General features: G+C 41.0%; 1 long non-coding RNA gene across 3 annotated transcripts in view; it reads left to right on the top strand.

The window, feature by feature from the left end:
* Nucleotides 1-3,537: 3,537 nt before the first annotated feature.
* The window catches only part of LOC108365538 (uncharacterized), a 39,606-nt gene continuing 26,334 nt past the window's right edge, over nt 3,538-16,809 (top strand). The window contains exon 1 of one of the 3 annotated variants that reach the window (XR_001847941.1): nt 3,538-3,704. This is a non-coding gene — a long non-coding RNA (uncharacterized LOC108365538). Of the gene's footprint in view, nt 3,705-9,695; nt 9,734-9,778; nt 10,281-16,809 lie in introns of those variants that run through there. The other 2 variants (XR_001847943.1, XR_001847940.1) reach the window with 2 other exon arrangements.

The raw sequence follows: 16,809 nt of genomic DNA, 5'->3' as shown, positions 1-16,809 counted from the left end.
AATCGTTGGACTACAAAAATTCAATGTAGGCTAAAGAGACGAAATTCCCTTAAACTAGTATCGCCCAGTTGTCGAAATTCGACATCTTTTTTTATACACCTCTGAATTTTACGTGTCACCAATACTAACTTCTTTATGCGAACTACTATTTTGAAGTCCACCAGCATAATTTATAGCGAATTTACAGAAAAACTTAAAATCGAATTAGGAACGTTAGCTTTTGCATGTGTATTTGTATGTATAGATGAGATGTTCATCACTGACTAATATATCAAACATATACCAATTCAGACTGTAAATAAGTTTGTTCCATTATTTGTCTGAGAGCCTCTTGGAGGTTAAAAACTAAATTGCCCACATCTACAAAAACTCTTTCTTTTTTCATCAGATTCGTTAACGGTTGAGAAAGTATCTTGAGGGTTTACAACAAAAGATAATAAGGGTATTCATCAAACCTTATAAATGCATTGTAAACCGTATAAACTTATAATTGTGTAAACCTTATAAATGAACTGTCAAAATTTGTATGGAAACTCGTTTACACATTTCTGATAAATTTATCCAGCGATTTCACTGAATAAGGGCCGGTTGCTCAAAGCCTGGTTGACACTAATCCCCGGTTAAACATCGTTATCGACGTTACCGACACCATGTTATTTGCATGGAGCCGAAAACGTCGATAACGATGTTAATCGGTGATTAGTGTCAATCAGGCTTAGAGCAACCGGCAATAAACTTGATAAACTGAAGACAATGCAACTCTGTCGCAACTCTAGCTATGTTTTCTTAGGCAATAATCGGGATCCGAATACAAATTTTGCACGCAAATTCAACAACAATATGATCCTGATAGAGATCTGGTTCAATTATTATCCCGTCTGTTTGTTTTGTTTCACTGATAATTCGCAAAGTTTGGTAGCCGTGACAAATGAATTCATACACAAACAGACATTCTGCCATTTTTTCTTATAAATTGCTTCAAATAAATAGCCTTTATGTTATATGTACATTTATTTAAATAGATATCTCGTAAATATAATTTTTTCCAATTTAGTGAGGTAGTTTCCATAATTTCTTTATCCCCGTGCTTGTGGTATAAAANTTGGAAGGAGGCAAAAAATAATTGATATAGCAAGTGTTTATTGTGCTTGTGCTTGTGTGAATGTGTTTTGTACATACATTTCTGTTCTTATTTGACGTTAGTTTTGTTGTTGCCATTCTTTGGACTAAAAATTTGGTTTTTTGCGTTCCTTTACTTTTCCTGTTACTCTCTTTTAGTGAGCGCATTTTGCTTACGCTCTGGCATTTTGACACTTTTCAGATTTTAGTCCAAAAAGATAAGGAATGAACCTAATATTTCCTTCTCTAATGGCGGTTTCATACGGGTTCTTATCAAGACTGAGCCAGAGCCCAATATTTTGGCTGCGTTTCTTTATACATTCCGGATAATCCCATTTCACAGCCGGAATAAACAGAATGCGTTTGAAATATACGTCAACATATCATCAGGAACGTTCTAAAGAATAAATAAACAGAAAAGTTTATTCCAAACGTTCAGAATGAATAAAGAAATTCAGCCTTTTTCATCACACGATTGGGCTGCCAAATTTTATGTTAATATGTGTTCTAAAAGTGAGACCAATCTGATCATAGATATGTTTTTTTATGATAGCTCTCAATCCCTGCGCCACCTATCGTAAGACAAACACACTGATCCTTCTAAAAACTTTTGCACAAAACAACAATCATTCAATGCAATTTTAAAATCCATGGTCCCCAATTGAACGATTCTTGCGATTTTATATGTGTATAAATGTAGGTGTATAAAATTACATTACCTTATTATAAGTGCATCCAGAGAAAAGCTATTTGAGAATTTCAGTTTGTATGGGCGGTGCCACGCCCCCCTTTCCAAAATCTACCACTCTTCGCCATAAGTACGGTATTGACCACATATGTTGCTGTGTCCAATTTCAGGACGTCAGCATAGGCGGTTCCAGAGATAAGCGATATAAGAATTTCAGTTTGTATGGGATGTGCCACACCCATTTCCCTTGCCTTTCCCATTATCTACCACTTTTCGCCATAAGTACGTTATTGACATCATTAATAGCTGTGTCCAATTTCAGGACGTTAGCATAAGCGGTTCCAAGGATAAGCGATATAAGATTTTTAGTTTGTATGGAAGTGCCATGCCCACTTTTCCAGTACCTACCATTTTTCACCGTAAGTAGGGTATTTACAATCTATGCATCTGTGCTAAGTTTTGATTGTCCAGCAAAATTGATTTTAGAGATATAGTGCTTTTCACATTTTCGTCTATATGTCAGAGGCCACGCCCCCTATGTATCGGGATTAACATTTCTGGATTAGAGCAAGTTATATCCTTTAAATCGGTGTATCTTTCATTGAAATCCAGCGAACGGTGCCTTCAGAAAAGGGATTGCAAAATTTCCTTGTGGCGTATTTATATATAGATCCCGAAATGTATTTGTCGATATTCGTGGAGACCTCTTGATTCTGCCAAGTCTCTATAAAGAAAAGCGTGCAATGGTTTTGATAAATGAGCTAACGAAGGAATTTAGGTATTGTCCTCCACAACACAATCCTGGTGTCTCCGAATGAGGCTTTAACGCAATATAACATTGCCAAACCGCATCCATAGGCCCAAACGTCACACGACAGATCGGTTTAGTCAATGGCGCGATGTAATTGCACACTTAGGGCCGTTTACTCAATATGTGGTTAACACTAATCTCCGTTTAAACATCATTATCGACGTGCTCGGCTCCATGCATATAACATGGAGTCGGTAACGTCGAAAACGTGCAACCCGGCGAATGGTTAATATTCAGACAGTTGTATAATCTCCCCAGAACATTAAAAGCGCGACATCAAAGAATTCGAATTACCATATTCGAAACAATCGGGCCATAACCGCGAAAGAAGCGTAAGCTCCAAATTTTTTTATTTGTCGTTTTTTTTTGTTTAATAAATATTGCATATTTTCCACAAACAAATAGCTTCTTCATATCCATCATCTGGCAAACAAATACAACAAAAAAAAAGCTGAAAGTGAACCATCCATTCTCAAGTTATGCGCCATCTGACGTACGCAAGTTTGGTATATATATATAGAAATATTTATTTTTAATAACAATCGGGGGTTATACTCGATGTAAATAAGCTTCTTTAAATTAAATAATTAAATCAAATTCGTTTTTGTTTTAAAATACAACCATTCACTATTATCCACACCTTTGTATGGAATTTAGCTCCCATTTTAGGAAGTGTGATTGAATTCTTCCCCTTTTTCTCCTGCTTCCATAAACCATCCCTGTGGGCGGGAGTGCCAAATTTTAGAAAAAAGCTACTTACAAAACCATTAATAATTGAATCATGGTTTATCCAACCTTGTATTATTAAATCATGAATGTAGACATGTTCGATATCGTATCGATTATCCTGAATATCGATATTTCAAGGCACGATAATCGATTTTTTGAATCGATGTTCCAAGGTCGATATATCGAAGACATCGATACTTTACCCGCAATATCGATAATTAAGTTGAAATTAATTTTCATCTACAAAAAAGTGTATGGGAAAGTACTACAGTAGGTTTAATCAGCAGATTGTGTGATTTATTTAGCTCTTAAGTTTGAAAACCGCTTGGGTCGACCGGCATGCCGTTTTAATCCTCAGTAAGTATTCAAATTGGAAATAACACAATTAGGTGAGTTGATGGGCAGGTTTAATATTCTATTCAATTGGGAGTTATGGTGCAGCGAACAAAGGTGGCGCCGTCAGTGGTACCGCCACTTTGGTTTTGCCGATTTTGACAGTTGTGGTAACTTGTAAATAAACCTTTGTTTACAAATCAGCTAAAGAGAAATTTGAATTATAAGTGAAAAATCAGTTTAAATTGTGTTAATTTGCAATTTGTGAGTGATTTTTGAGTTGAAGACTGCATAAAAACTAACACAAAGAAGTGCTGTGTGTTAAATTGCGACAGCCGTCAAGATGCAAGAAGCTTAGATGCAAGTGTAGCGCTGGGACGAATCGCTGCATTTTGTGTACATAGGGCACGGCAAAGCCGTTCCCGAAATGTTGCTCTATTATTAAATTAACAGCATTTCCTCATAAGCCTCCATTAGCAAGTTAACTAATCAATCCCGCAGAGATGCTTTGGCAGTTTTAACTCGTTCTTCTTATCGCTCTATTCTTTGTTTACTTGTGGTACACAAATGTCAACGCCCAGGACGGCGCAATCTTGTATTCTATCATTCTTGATTGGGAGTAGGATTTTCAACATCCATTTTTTCGATATCGATATTGTTCAGCCCGATATATCGCCATATCGATTTCACATGCAATGAATTAAATCGATTCATGATATCAATACTTTCTTAAATATCCAACATGAAAACTCGAATTTGGACGAAACAAAATAAATATAAAACCGGCTGATTGTCAAAGCTCGCAAAAAGATTGGAGTTTTCCACTAGACTAGAACAGATCTGAGCGGATGAGAAGCAGCCATTTGTAATAGCAATTGAGACAAAAGTGTGTGACGTTCGTAATTTTGAAGTTTGCTATTTCTGTTTTGCTTCTTTATTTATGTGTATTTTGTCGGTGGTTTATTTCAGTGATCTTTAAGCGATTTTCAATAAATTTTTTGTGCAAATCTAATTAACATGAAATGCGCGGTGATTGGTTGCAAAAACACGTACAAAATAATAAATTGATTAGCACAAACATGTGCTGCAAAATTGCTTGCATTTTTTGCTTTATGCATTTATCATGTTTTATTCCCTCTTTGACAATACAGTCGACCGACATGCCGTTTAATTCTCAGTAAATTTACAAGATGGAAATAACTCCATTAGGTGAGTTGATAATCAGGTCTAATATTTTATTCAGTTGGGAGTAAGATTTTCAACATCGATTTTTCCGATATCGGTATTGTTCAGCCCGATATATCGCCATATCGATCTTACATGCAATGAATTAAATCGATTCATGATATCGATACTTTCGTAAATATCGAACATTTATACTCCCAACTGAATAGAATGGGCACGTTCAGAAGGCGCAACAGCTCAGTAACTGTTGCGATTGCACCTTCTGAACGCGTTGTTTTGCACTTCTGATCAACTGATCAGTTGCGTGTTAGATGATCGTAATATTTTTATGATCATTTGAGACAACATGATGTGTGTTTTAAATTTGACAGCTAATGTATCAAGCCGTTCAGAAGGCGCATTATACTAGGTTCACATATAACTAGATTATCCTAATTTTCGAGCTTAACACCTAATCTGTAATTAGAACAAGAGATTAGCCATATAAAAATCGTCCCTTGTTAATCTGTAATTATTAAATAATCTCAGATATAACCGATACCTTTTCGGTGTCCTTCCTAGTTTTATCGATTGTTTTTGCGCAAAAGAGCAGAAATGCCAAATGTAACACCCGATTTACATGTTTCAAGTACTTGAAAGCAATTCTTGCTCATTCTCTTTTGCGTTTTCTATTTGCTTTTACACGTTTCAATTCTGTTGAATTCAAGTTTTTGGTTCTTTAAACGGAAAGCAACGAAAATGCCAAAAGCAAAGCAAGAAAGGTGAAACGACTTGACGGTACAGACACATGTGTACTCGTCCCTTTTCTTCTCACCCCCTCTCTCCCACATGCGAGCAGAATTGTATTCAATACTTGAACTGTGTAAAAGCGGTCTAAAAGTAAACTAAAATGGTCGCTTGCTGGGAAAAGAGGTTTGTAAAGGTATTTTCAATAAAATGTTAAAATGTTATTATAGCAGAAAAACGTGATCACGGTGCACAGAGAAGAAACATAACTTTTCCTTCAAATTTGAGAATAACAACCACAACAAATTTGACAGCTAATAATCTGAGATTTGCCTATGTAAACGGGCTGATTAAAAAACGAGCTTTGATTGAGATAATATTGATATGTGAACATAATTGTGTTATTTTCATCTTGTATATTTACCGAGGATTAAAACGGCATGCCGGTCGATTGTATTGACAAAGCGCCCTGTCACACGGTCAGTATTTATTGACGTGATCCAAGTTCTTCTTCTTCTTTTTTGGCGCTGTAACCGCCTAAGCGATTTTGGCCGAGTTCAGCAAAGCACGCCAGTCGTTTCTCCTCTGTGCCAACTGACGCCAATTGGAAACGCCAAGTGAAGCCAAGTCCTTCTCCACCTGATCTTTCCATCGCAGTGGGGGCCTCCCTCTTCCTCTGCTACCACCAGCGGGTTCCGAGTTGAATACTTTCAGAGCTGGAGCGTCGGTGTCCATTCGAACGACATGACCAAGCCAGCGGAGCCGCTGTATTTTAATTCGCTGCACTATGTCCATGTCGTTGTAAAGCTCATACAGCTCATCGTTCCATCGTCTGCGGTACTCGCCGTCGCCAACGCGTAAAGGCCCGTAAATCTTCCGCAAAATCTTTCTCTCAAACACTCCAAGAGCCGCCTCATCGGATGTTGTCATTGTCCATGCTTCTGCGCCATATACCAGCACGGGCATGATGAGTGACTTATAGAGCGGGGTTTTCGTACGTCGAGAGAGGACTTTACTCCTGAATTGCCTACTCAGTCCAAAGTAGCACTTGTTGGCAAGAGTGATTCTACGTTGGATTTCAATGCTGACATTATTATCGGTGTTAATGCTGGTTCCCAAGTAAACGAAATTCTCTACTTTCTCGAAATTGTAACTGTCAACAGTGACGTGGGTGCCAAGGCGCGAATGTGCTGACTGTTTGTTTGATGACAGGAGATACTTCGTCTTGTCCTCGTTTACCACCAGACCCATGCGCTTTGCTTCCCTATCCAACTTGGAAAAGGCAGAACAGACTTCGCGGTTTTTGTTACCGATGATGTCGATGTCATCGGCATAAGCCAGCAATTGCACGCTCTTGTAGTAAATTGTTCCTGAGCGGTTCAGTTCTGCAGCTCTTATTATCTTCTCCAACATCAGATTAAAGAAGTCACATGAAAGGGAGTCGCCCTGTCTGAAACCCCGTTTTGTGGCGAACGGCTCGGAGAGGTCTTTTCCAATTCTGACGGAGCTGGTGGTATTGCTCAACGTCATTTTACACAGCCGTATGAGTTTTGAGGGGATGCCAAATTCAGACATAGCGGCGTATAGGCAACTCCTTTTAGTGCTGTCAAAAGCGGCTTTAAAGTCGACAAATAGGTGGTGAGTGTCGATCCTTTTCTCGCGGGTCTTTTCCAAGATTTGGCGTATTGTGAATACCTGGTCTATGGTGGATTTGCCAGGTCTAAAGCCACACTGATAAGGCCCAATCAGTTCATTGACGGTGGGCTTCAGTCTTTCACACAATACGCTCGATAAGACCTTGTAACCTATGCTTAGAAGGCTGATCCCGCGGTAGTTGGCGCGAATGGCGGGGTCACCTTTCTTGTGGATTGGGCAGAGCACACTTAAATTCCAGTCGTCGGGCATGCGTTCATCTGACCATATTCTGCACAAGAGTTGATGCATGCACCTTATCAACTCCTCGCCGCCGTACTTGAATAGCTCAGCTGGCAGGCTGTCAGCTCCAGCGGCTTTGTTGTTTTTCAGCCGCGTTATTGCTATACGTACCTCGTCATAGTCAGGCGGTGGAACGTCGACTCCGTCATCATCGACTGCGGGCTCGGGTTCTTCTTCTCCACAACTTTCCGTGCTGCTACCATTTAGTAGGGCGGAAAAGTGTTCCCTCCATAATTTAAGTACGCTCTGGACATCAGTTACTAGGTCGCCATTATTGTTCTTACAGGAGTGCGCCCCGGTCTTTAAACCTTCCGTAAGTCGCCTAACTCTCTGGTAAAATTTTCGGGCATTCCTCCTGTCGGCCAGCATTTCAAGCTCTTCGCACTCACGTATTTCTGCCTCTCTCTTCTTGTTGCGGCAAATACGTCTCGCTTCCCTCTTCAGATCCCTATAGCGGTCCCACATAGCGCGCGTTGCGCCCGATCGCAGCGTGGCCCTGTAGGCGGCATCTTTTTTCTCTGCAGCTTCCTGACACTCCTCATCGTACCAGTTGTTCTTTCGGGCTCGCTGAAATCCGACTACTTCTTCGGCGGCGGTACTTAATGAGCGGGAAATGTGGTTCCACTGCTCGCATATGTCGGTTTGTTGAAGAGTGCTCTCTGAGAGCAGGTGTGAGAGTCGAGTAGCGAAAGCGCTGGCTGTCTGTTGTGATTGCAGCTTTTCGACGTTAAGCTTTCCTTGCATATTTGGGCGCACATTTTTTGCTGCACAGAGGCGGGTGCGTATCTTGGCTGCAACAAGATAGTGGTCCGAGTCGATGTTTGGGCCTCGGAGTGTGCGTACGTCTAAAACACTGGAAGCGTGCCTTCCGTCTATCACAACATGATCGATTTGGTTTCTCGTTTTTCGATCCGGAGACAGCCAGGTAGCTTGATGGATCTTTTTATGCTTGAACCTAGTACTGCATACTACCATGTTTCGGGCCCCGGCGAAGTCGATCAGCCTCAATCCGTTGTCGGACGTTTCGTCGTGGAGGCTGAATTTTCCGACGGTGGTTCCAAAGATCCCTTCTTTGCCCACCCTGGCATTGAAGTCGCCAAGCACGATTTTGATATCATGACGGGGGCAGCGCTCGTACGTGCGCTCCAAGCGCTCATAGAAGAGATCCTTGGATGCCTCATCCTTCTCTTCCGTCGGGGCATGGGCGCAGATGAGCGAGATGTTGAAGAATCTCGCTTTGATGCGGATTGTGGCTAGACGCTCGTCCACCGGGGTGAACGACAGTACTCGGCGACGGAGTCTCTCTCCCACCACAAATCCAACTCCGAATTTGCGCTCCTTTACATGGCAGCTGTAGTAGACGTCGCAAGGCCCCAGACATTGTTTGCCTTGCCCCGTCCAACGCATTTCTTGGATGGCGGTGATGTCAGCTTTTGTCCTTACGAGGACATCAACCAGCCGGGCAGAGGCACCTTCCCCATTAAGGGTCCGGACATTCCAGGTGCATGCCCTCAAATCGTAGTCCTTTAAACGTTTGCCGTGGTCGTCATCATAAGGGGGGGTCTCATCCGAGGCTTTGCCTTGCTTCTTCACTGGAAGTGGTTTTTACGTGGCGGGTCCCAAGCCCAGCGCACAACCCATTGCTGGGACGGGGGTGGTTTCGCAACCAAATACACGTTTATATAGCGAGCCGCTTGCTCCAAGCAGACACCCGCTTGCAGCCGCACCTACTGGTGAACAGACGCTGCAGACTTCAGTGAGCCCTTAAACCGAATAAGTCAGAGTGGCCCCACCGAAGCTCCCTCTCTTTCTGCCGTGACCCAAGGCTCCACTCGGATTGGTTACCGCATCTCGCACATGGGTTGCTCACGTTGCCCAGAGTGCGCGAACGAGGACGCAAGAGTCGGGATTGAGTATAGCCATGCAACTGTAACTGCATACCCAGCGCAATGACTATACCCAATTGCACTCCAAGTATCGCGATATTTATTGACGGTGTAGCATGCTGTATTGATGGAGAGTCATCCATATCGCAAAATTTTTAAAAATTTTGAAATCGCAATACCGCCAATAAATATTGAATGTGTAGCACTTTCAAAACGCGATCCATACATTTCGTCAGCACATCTTGTACTCTCATAATGCGAACATCGAAAACGTATTCGCTATGCCTTCGCTATCGGTGCTTAAAACCTGTTCGATCTTCGGTAAAATGATTTACCTTTAAGTTGTATTTAAATTTCCCTGTTCTCGAAAGCAAAAGGGCATCATTGTTTTGGATGCTTTTACATGTTTTCTTTACCTTTGTTTCCGATACATATGTACATATACAGACATTTTATATACATATTTTATATATGTACATACATATATTGGAATGGTACCGTGTTGAACAGTTAGGTCTGTTGGTAGGCAAAAGGTTTTGTAGATGTATACATATCGACTTGTTAAGCTACTGGTAGAAAAAACAAATTGCAATCAACAAATAAAGACAGAATTTTCGGGAAGCCAGCAATTGTTGAAGTTTTTCTTCTTTTCATCGCTGCGTAGCAGTCCATATTGCTAAAAGAACCTGCGCAAAGATTTAACATATGGTGCCTCCTGTGAGGTCTGTGCGTGGTGATTTAGAACTCAACAATTATCGTTCCAAAGGAGTTGGACGGAGCATATGGTGCATTACGAGGAACATCCATTTGACCAGACCGTGGATATTCAACAACAACTTATTTCGAAACGGAAGACGGAATTCTAAAGGTGAGTGCATTGATATTATTTGTGTTCTGGTAGAATAATGTCGGGCTCCGAAACTGAAAGAGAGTCTGGAGACTACGTAGCTGAACAATTATCACTGTTATCATCGGTTCAAAAGGGATTGCGTAATTTCAAGAAGGATGCTACATCACGCAAAACGGAGTCATATTTTCAGAGCCGGCTAGAAAAGCTTGTCATCGCATCGTATCGAGTTTCGCGATAATCATCGGAAGTTAATGCGTATGTCTAAAAGCCAACAAGTAACCAAAAAATATATTAATGTTGATATAAATGACAAATTCGAAGAAGCTTATCTTGAGGCGGTCTCTTGCATTAAAGAGGCATTTATTACCGCATTCCCACCAACTCGCAGCAATAACATTTGTAGTATCCCCGCCAGTTCAACACCTCCTGCTAGTAAAGAAGTGCCTCTACCTGAAATTAAATTGCCTACGTTCAATGGAAACTACGTTCAATGGGAACTACACTACGCCGACGTTCAAAGAAATATTTTTATCTCGAATACATAACAGCGAACGACTTAATGATTTTCAGCGCTTTTACTATCTGAAAGGAGCCTTATTAGATGAAGCAGCGCAAGACATTCAGCATATAACCCTGCTCGGTGAAAATTATCTTGGGGCCTGGAAAATGTTGACGGATTTGTACGATAATGATCGCATACTATTTTCCCATTACATGAATGTTTTCGATCAACAACCTACTGTTATTCGAGGTGATCCTAATAGCTTGAGGCGTTTCATACAGACCTGCCGTTCGTGTGTAAATTCGATTCAGAAGCTTGTCTGGGTGAACAAAATCAAATTTTAGTACATTATATGCTGAAGAAACTTCCGGCTTCCATTCACAATGAATGGGATCGAGCGATGAGTGGAAAGAGGGCAATCCCTAGGTTTGAAGACAGTAATCCCTAAGTTTGTGTGCAGTACTTGACGAACAATATCAAAGGATGATTACGTCATCTAGTTCTACTTCGTCAGGGTCGTCTAAGCTGCAGCAACATTCCTTGGCTGTAAATCATCGAAAGGGTAATTTAACTGCTCATACTTTTAAAGGCGATATACAAGCTCTACATGTAACAAAAAATACGTATATCTGTAAGGTCTGCACAAAGGCAGAACACGCAGTACGCGAATGTCCTATTTTTATCAGTTTTAAGAACCCTGAAAGAAAAGAACGGGTAGAGAAACTCCAGCTATGCTTTAACTGCTTGGGGTACAACCACATAGCATCAAGGTGTAGTAGCAAACGCAGTTGTATAAAGTGTGATGGCAGGCATCACACCCTGCTACATGTGGAGCCGACTCTGGAGTCGGCATCGAAAGCATCAATGAATACAGCAATTATCAATCATCGTTGCGCAACTGATACACTACTTGCTAGGAAAGAAGTGGACTTAGAACAAGATATTCGAACGACTAATAAAGTTGAAGTGGTGTTACCTACTGCTATAGTCGCAATTGATACATTCGAAGGGCAATCGTTGACATTTAGAGCATTCTTGGACCAGGGGTCTGAGGCATCATTTGTCACCGAACACACGGTACAAGTACTACGACTCCCACGAAAGCGAGCGCATATCAATATCAAAGGTTTATCAGAAGCAAAGGTTGCTGAAGCGCGTTCCTATGTATTGCTCACAGTTCGTTCGCGGCGAGATCCATCAATGGAATATAGGGTATTAGCTTATGTGTTGCCAAAGGTAAATCACGTGATGCCTAGCAAACGCATAACGACAACAATATGGCCGCATCTTAAAGGATTGGACCTTGCAGATCCTTCTTACTACGAGCCACAGCAAGTAGATATCCTGCTGGGAAGCGACATCTATGACGAGTGTATCCTGAGCGACACTCGCCGTGGGCCAAAGGGTGCTCCAATCGCACAGCTTACTACCTTTGGTTACATCATATCCGGTAAGGTTCGAAACTCCGAACCTTCACCGATCACGGTCTCATCTTTGCATAACTCGATCGAATTTGACACAGTATTACGAAAGTTTTGGGAATTGGAGGAGGTCCCCGAGGTTAAATGTAGTTCGTCGACTGTTCAACGAATGGAGAGTGGTAAATATATTGTAAGATCACCCTTATTATCCGAAATTGATGCTTCCAGCGTTATCGGCACCTCGCGCCACATGGCTTTAAAACGTTTCATGCATCTCGAAAATCGACTTTCGCGGGATCCAGAGTTGAGAAAGACCTACCCGGACACAATTAGAGAATATCTCGCATTAGGGAAAATGAAACCAGTCATCAGATCAGAACAACAAAGTCAATGTATCTCAAAGGAAAATGGTTCATTCTCCACCTGTTGTTACCTACCGCATCACCCGGTCTTAAAGGAATCTTCGTCTACTAACAAAATAAGAATCGTTTTCGACGCATCTGCCAAAACCAGCAATGGAAAGTCGCTCAACAACATTTTAGCAACTGGTCCATCCCTACAAAGGAATTTTTCAGCTGTCCTCACTAACTGGCGTTTTTTGAAGTTCGTATTTACTACGGACATCGAAAAAATGTACTGTCGTATCGACGTACAGGAAGAGGACGCCCAATATCAGCGAATTCTGTGGCGTGATAATCCCGCGGAGGAAATTAAAGAATATTTTTGTTCAGTGGTTATGTTTGGCACAGCTTCTGCTCCTTTTACCGCTATTCGAACTGTACAAAAATTAGCAGACGATGAAGGCTCAAACTATCCTTTGGCGGTTGATGTAATCAAACATCACATGTACGCAGACGATATTTTGTCAGGAGGTCATTCAATTGAAGAAGCGTTAAACCGGCAAGAGCATATTATCGGTATGTGAAAGAGTGGCACCTTTGAGCTTCGTAAATGGGCAAGTAACCATCATATGCTTTTACAGGATATACCTGTCGCATATAGACAACTGGACAATTTGTTGCAGCTTAATGTCGGTAGCAAAATAAAAACCTTGGGTCTTTGTTGGAACCCTAAGGAAGACGTTTTTAAATATCAAATAAACTTTGAAATTCTAGGCGATGTACATACGAAACGCAAAATATTGTCAACGATTTCGCGGTTATTTGATCCACTCGGGTGGTTGAATCCAGCAATTATCTCCGCTAAAATAATTAAGCAAAGATTGTGGTCACTAAAAATCAGTTGGATAGCCCCGTACCCGACGATATCCAAAGATCGTGGACCCAGTATATTGATGAATTACCAGCCATTGAAGACATAAGCATTCCGCGATGGGTGAATATAAGCAATACGATAATATCAAGTGAAATTCACATATTTTGTGACGCCCTAATGCACGCCCATTCCGCAGCGGCATACCTAAGAGTTTGTGATGCGAACGGAAACTATCACTCCACCTTGTTGATGGCGAAAAGCAAGGTTGCACCTATCAGACCTAAGCTCACCATCCCTCGCGCTGAATTATGCGGAGCAGTGTTAGCGACAAAAATTTTAAAATTCGTTAACCAGGAGCTGCAAATTTGCTTCAGTGACAATAACATATTTTTTTAGACAGATTCGATGATTGTCTTAGGATGGATTCAAGGAGATCCACATCGCTGGAAACTATTCATCGCCAATCGCATCAACAAAATCTTAGAAGTATCTAAGCCTCACATTATATCCGCAGACAACCCAGTAGATTGTTCGAGCAGAGGGCTACGTCCATCAAAACTGGTGCCAAGTAAGCTTTGGTGGAGTGGCCCAGAATGGCTGCAATGGCATTCATCGAAATGGCCAATATCCCGTAAAAATTCTGATCTCCCTTCATCTGTAAAGAAAGAGCTGACATCTATCACAGTAAACGCCTTCAATATTAACACACAGCAAGCGGCTGCATTTATAAATAACTTTTCGTCTATGACGCAACTAATACGAGTCGTCGCCAATTGTCGGCGGTTTATCATCAATTGCAGTAAGCCCAAATCTAAGCGGCGCCTTGATAACTTGAGCGTAGAAGAATTAGACACAAGCTTATTCACGATTACGCGAATCATCCAACAGGACGCTTTCCCAAGCGAATGGAATGCACTCTCTATGAACGCTCCTTTACCCCAACGAAGCACGTTGCTACCGCTAAATCCGTTTTTTGATGAAGAAGTAAACTTGATAAGGGTAGGAGGAAGACTTCGGGATTCGCTACTAACGCTATCAGAAAGGCATCCACTCATCTTACCAGCAAAGGGCCAGTTTACCAATTTAGTCGTCCAACATAGTCATCTCAGCACTTTACATGGTGGTGTTGCGCTCACGCTCAATCATACTCGCAAAAGGTTTTGGATAATAAATGGGCGTAATGCGGTTCGATTTTGTGTTCACCGCTGTGTCCGTTGTTATCGATGTAAACCCAAGCCGTTAGACCAGCTAATGGGAAACTTACCGGCTCCAAGAATCCGTCCGGCTAGGGCCTTTACGTCGACTGGTGTCGACTATGCCGGCCCGATTAGCATATTACCATCGAAAGGACGAGGTCGAGCAGCCATAAAAGGATATATTGCTGTATTTATTTGTCTTGTTACCAAGGCTATTCATCTCGAACCAGTGGGTGATTTATCTGCAAACGCGTTTATAGGTGCCCTTCATCGCTTTATTGGAAGAAGAGGTCTATGTAAAGAGCTATTTAGCGACTGCAGCACTAATTTTGTAGGAGCGAATCAGAAACTACGGGCCGATAAAAGGGCATATCAAACGTATATTAGTTCAAGAATAGCTCCATTTCTCGTAGAACATAGCATTCAATGGCACTTTATTCCACCATCATCGCCTCACTTTGGCGGTTTGTGGGAGGCGGGTGTGAAGTCCATGAAATACCACCTAAAGCGATCGATAGGTGAAAGGAAACTGACTTTCGAAGAGCTCAGCACTGTGTTAACCCAAATTGAAGCGTGTTTAAACTCGCGGCCATTATGTTCACTTTCTAATGACATAAACGATCTATTGGTCCTAACACCGGGACATTTTTTTTAATCGGCGATGCCATGCTTGCCCCTCCTGAACCAGAATTGGACAGACTTAGCCTTCAAGACACATGGAAAAACTGCCAATTTTTAGTCCAACAGTTCTGGCGTCGATGGAGTACAGAGTATCTATCTCGTCTACAAAAACGACCAAAATGGCTCAAGGCTAAAATCAACCCCAAGGTAAATGATATTGTGCTACTCAAAGACGAAAGGCTTCCATGCCAACGTTGGCCGCTAGGACGCGTCATTGACACTCATCCAGGATCGGATGGTCACGTAAGGGTTGCAACGTTAAAAACATTAAACGGTCTACTAAAAAGATCTGTAACAAAACTGTGTCCTTTACCCATCCAGGATAACTGGCAAGCGATGACAGATCGCCAGACACAATAATATCAATGCATTTAATCTTTGTTTTCTATCCAGCAAAGGAGATCAGATACCTTCAAGCAAGACACACTCAACCAGACTCTGAAATTTATTAGATGATTTATCTATCGCAAATCATCGGCGGGGCAGGATGTTCGATCTTCGCTAAAATGATTTACCTTTAAGTTGTATTTAAATTTCCCTTGTTCTCGTAAGCAAAGGGGCATCATTGTTTTGGATGCTTTAAATGTTTTCTTTACCTTTGTTTCCGATACATATGTACATATACAGACATTTTATATACTAATTTTATATACATACATATATTGGAATGGTACCGAGTTGAACAGTTAGGTCTGTTGGTAGGCAAAAGGTTTTGTAGATGTATACATATCGACTTGTTAAGCTACTGGTAGAAAAAACAAATTGCAATCAACAAATAAAGACAGAATTTTCGGGAAGCCAGCAATTGTTGAAGTTTTTCTTCTTTTCATCGCTGCGTAGCAGTCCATATTGCTAAAAGAACCTGCGCAAAGATTTAACAAAACCTTTCAAAACAAATTGAAAAAAATTTTAATTAACATTGACAATCTTAAAATACTTGTAGAATGCTTTATCTGTAAATTATTCATACAAAATAAAAATATTTTCTTGCGTCATAATAAGCGTTCAGCACAAAAATTATGCAAATACTGATGCGATAAATATTGAACATATAGCATTCATGCGCGAGCCATCACTCCATCAGTATGGATCGCTATCCAAATATCGTGATAATTACTGACCGTGTAACAGAGCCCTAACAATTTTGAAATCTGGATCGCGGATCGCAATACCGTCAATAAATATTGAACGTGTAGCACTTTCAAAACACGATCCATACATTTCGTTAGTACATCTTGTACTCTCATAATGCGAACATCGAAAACGTATTCGCTATGCCTTCACTCTCGGTGCTTAAAACTTTTCAAAACAAATTGAAACAATTTTATTTAACATTGGAAATTTAAAAATAATTGTGAAATGTATTATCTGTAAATTATACGTACAAAATACAAATATTTTCTTGTGTCATTATAAGCGTTCAGCACAAAAATTATGCAAATACTGACGCGATAAATATTGAACATGTAGCATTCGTGCGCGAACCATCAATCCATCAATATGGATCGCGATCCAAATACATTGTGCATACA

The sequence above is a fragment of the Rhagoletis zephyria genome, unplaced genomic scaffold (genome assembly GCF_001687245.7).
Source record: "Rhagoletis zephyria isolate East Lansing unplaced genomic scaffold, Rhagoletis_zephyria_1.1 Rzeph_scaffold_01906, whole genome shotgun sequence".
Classification (NCBI taxonomy): Eukaryota; Metazoa; Arthropoda; class Insecta; order Diptera; family Tephritidae; genus Rhagoletis; species Rhagoletis zephyria.
Note: the sequence above shows the minus strand (reverse complement) of the source record. Positions and strands in the feature narration are given on the sequence as shown.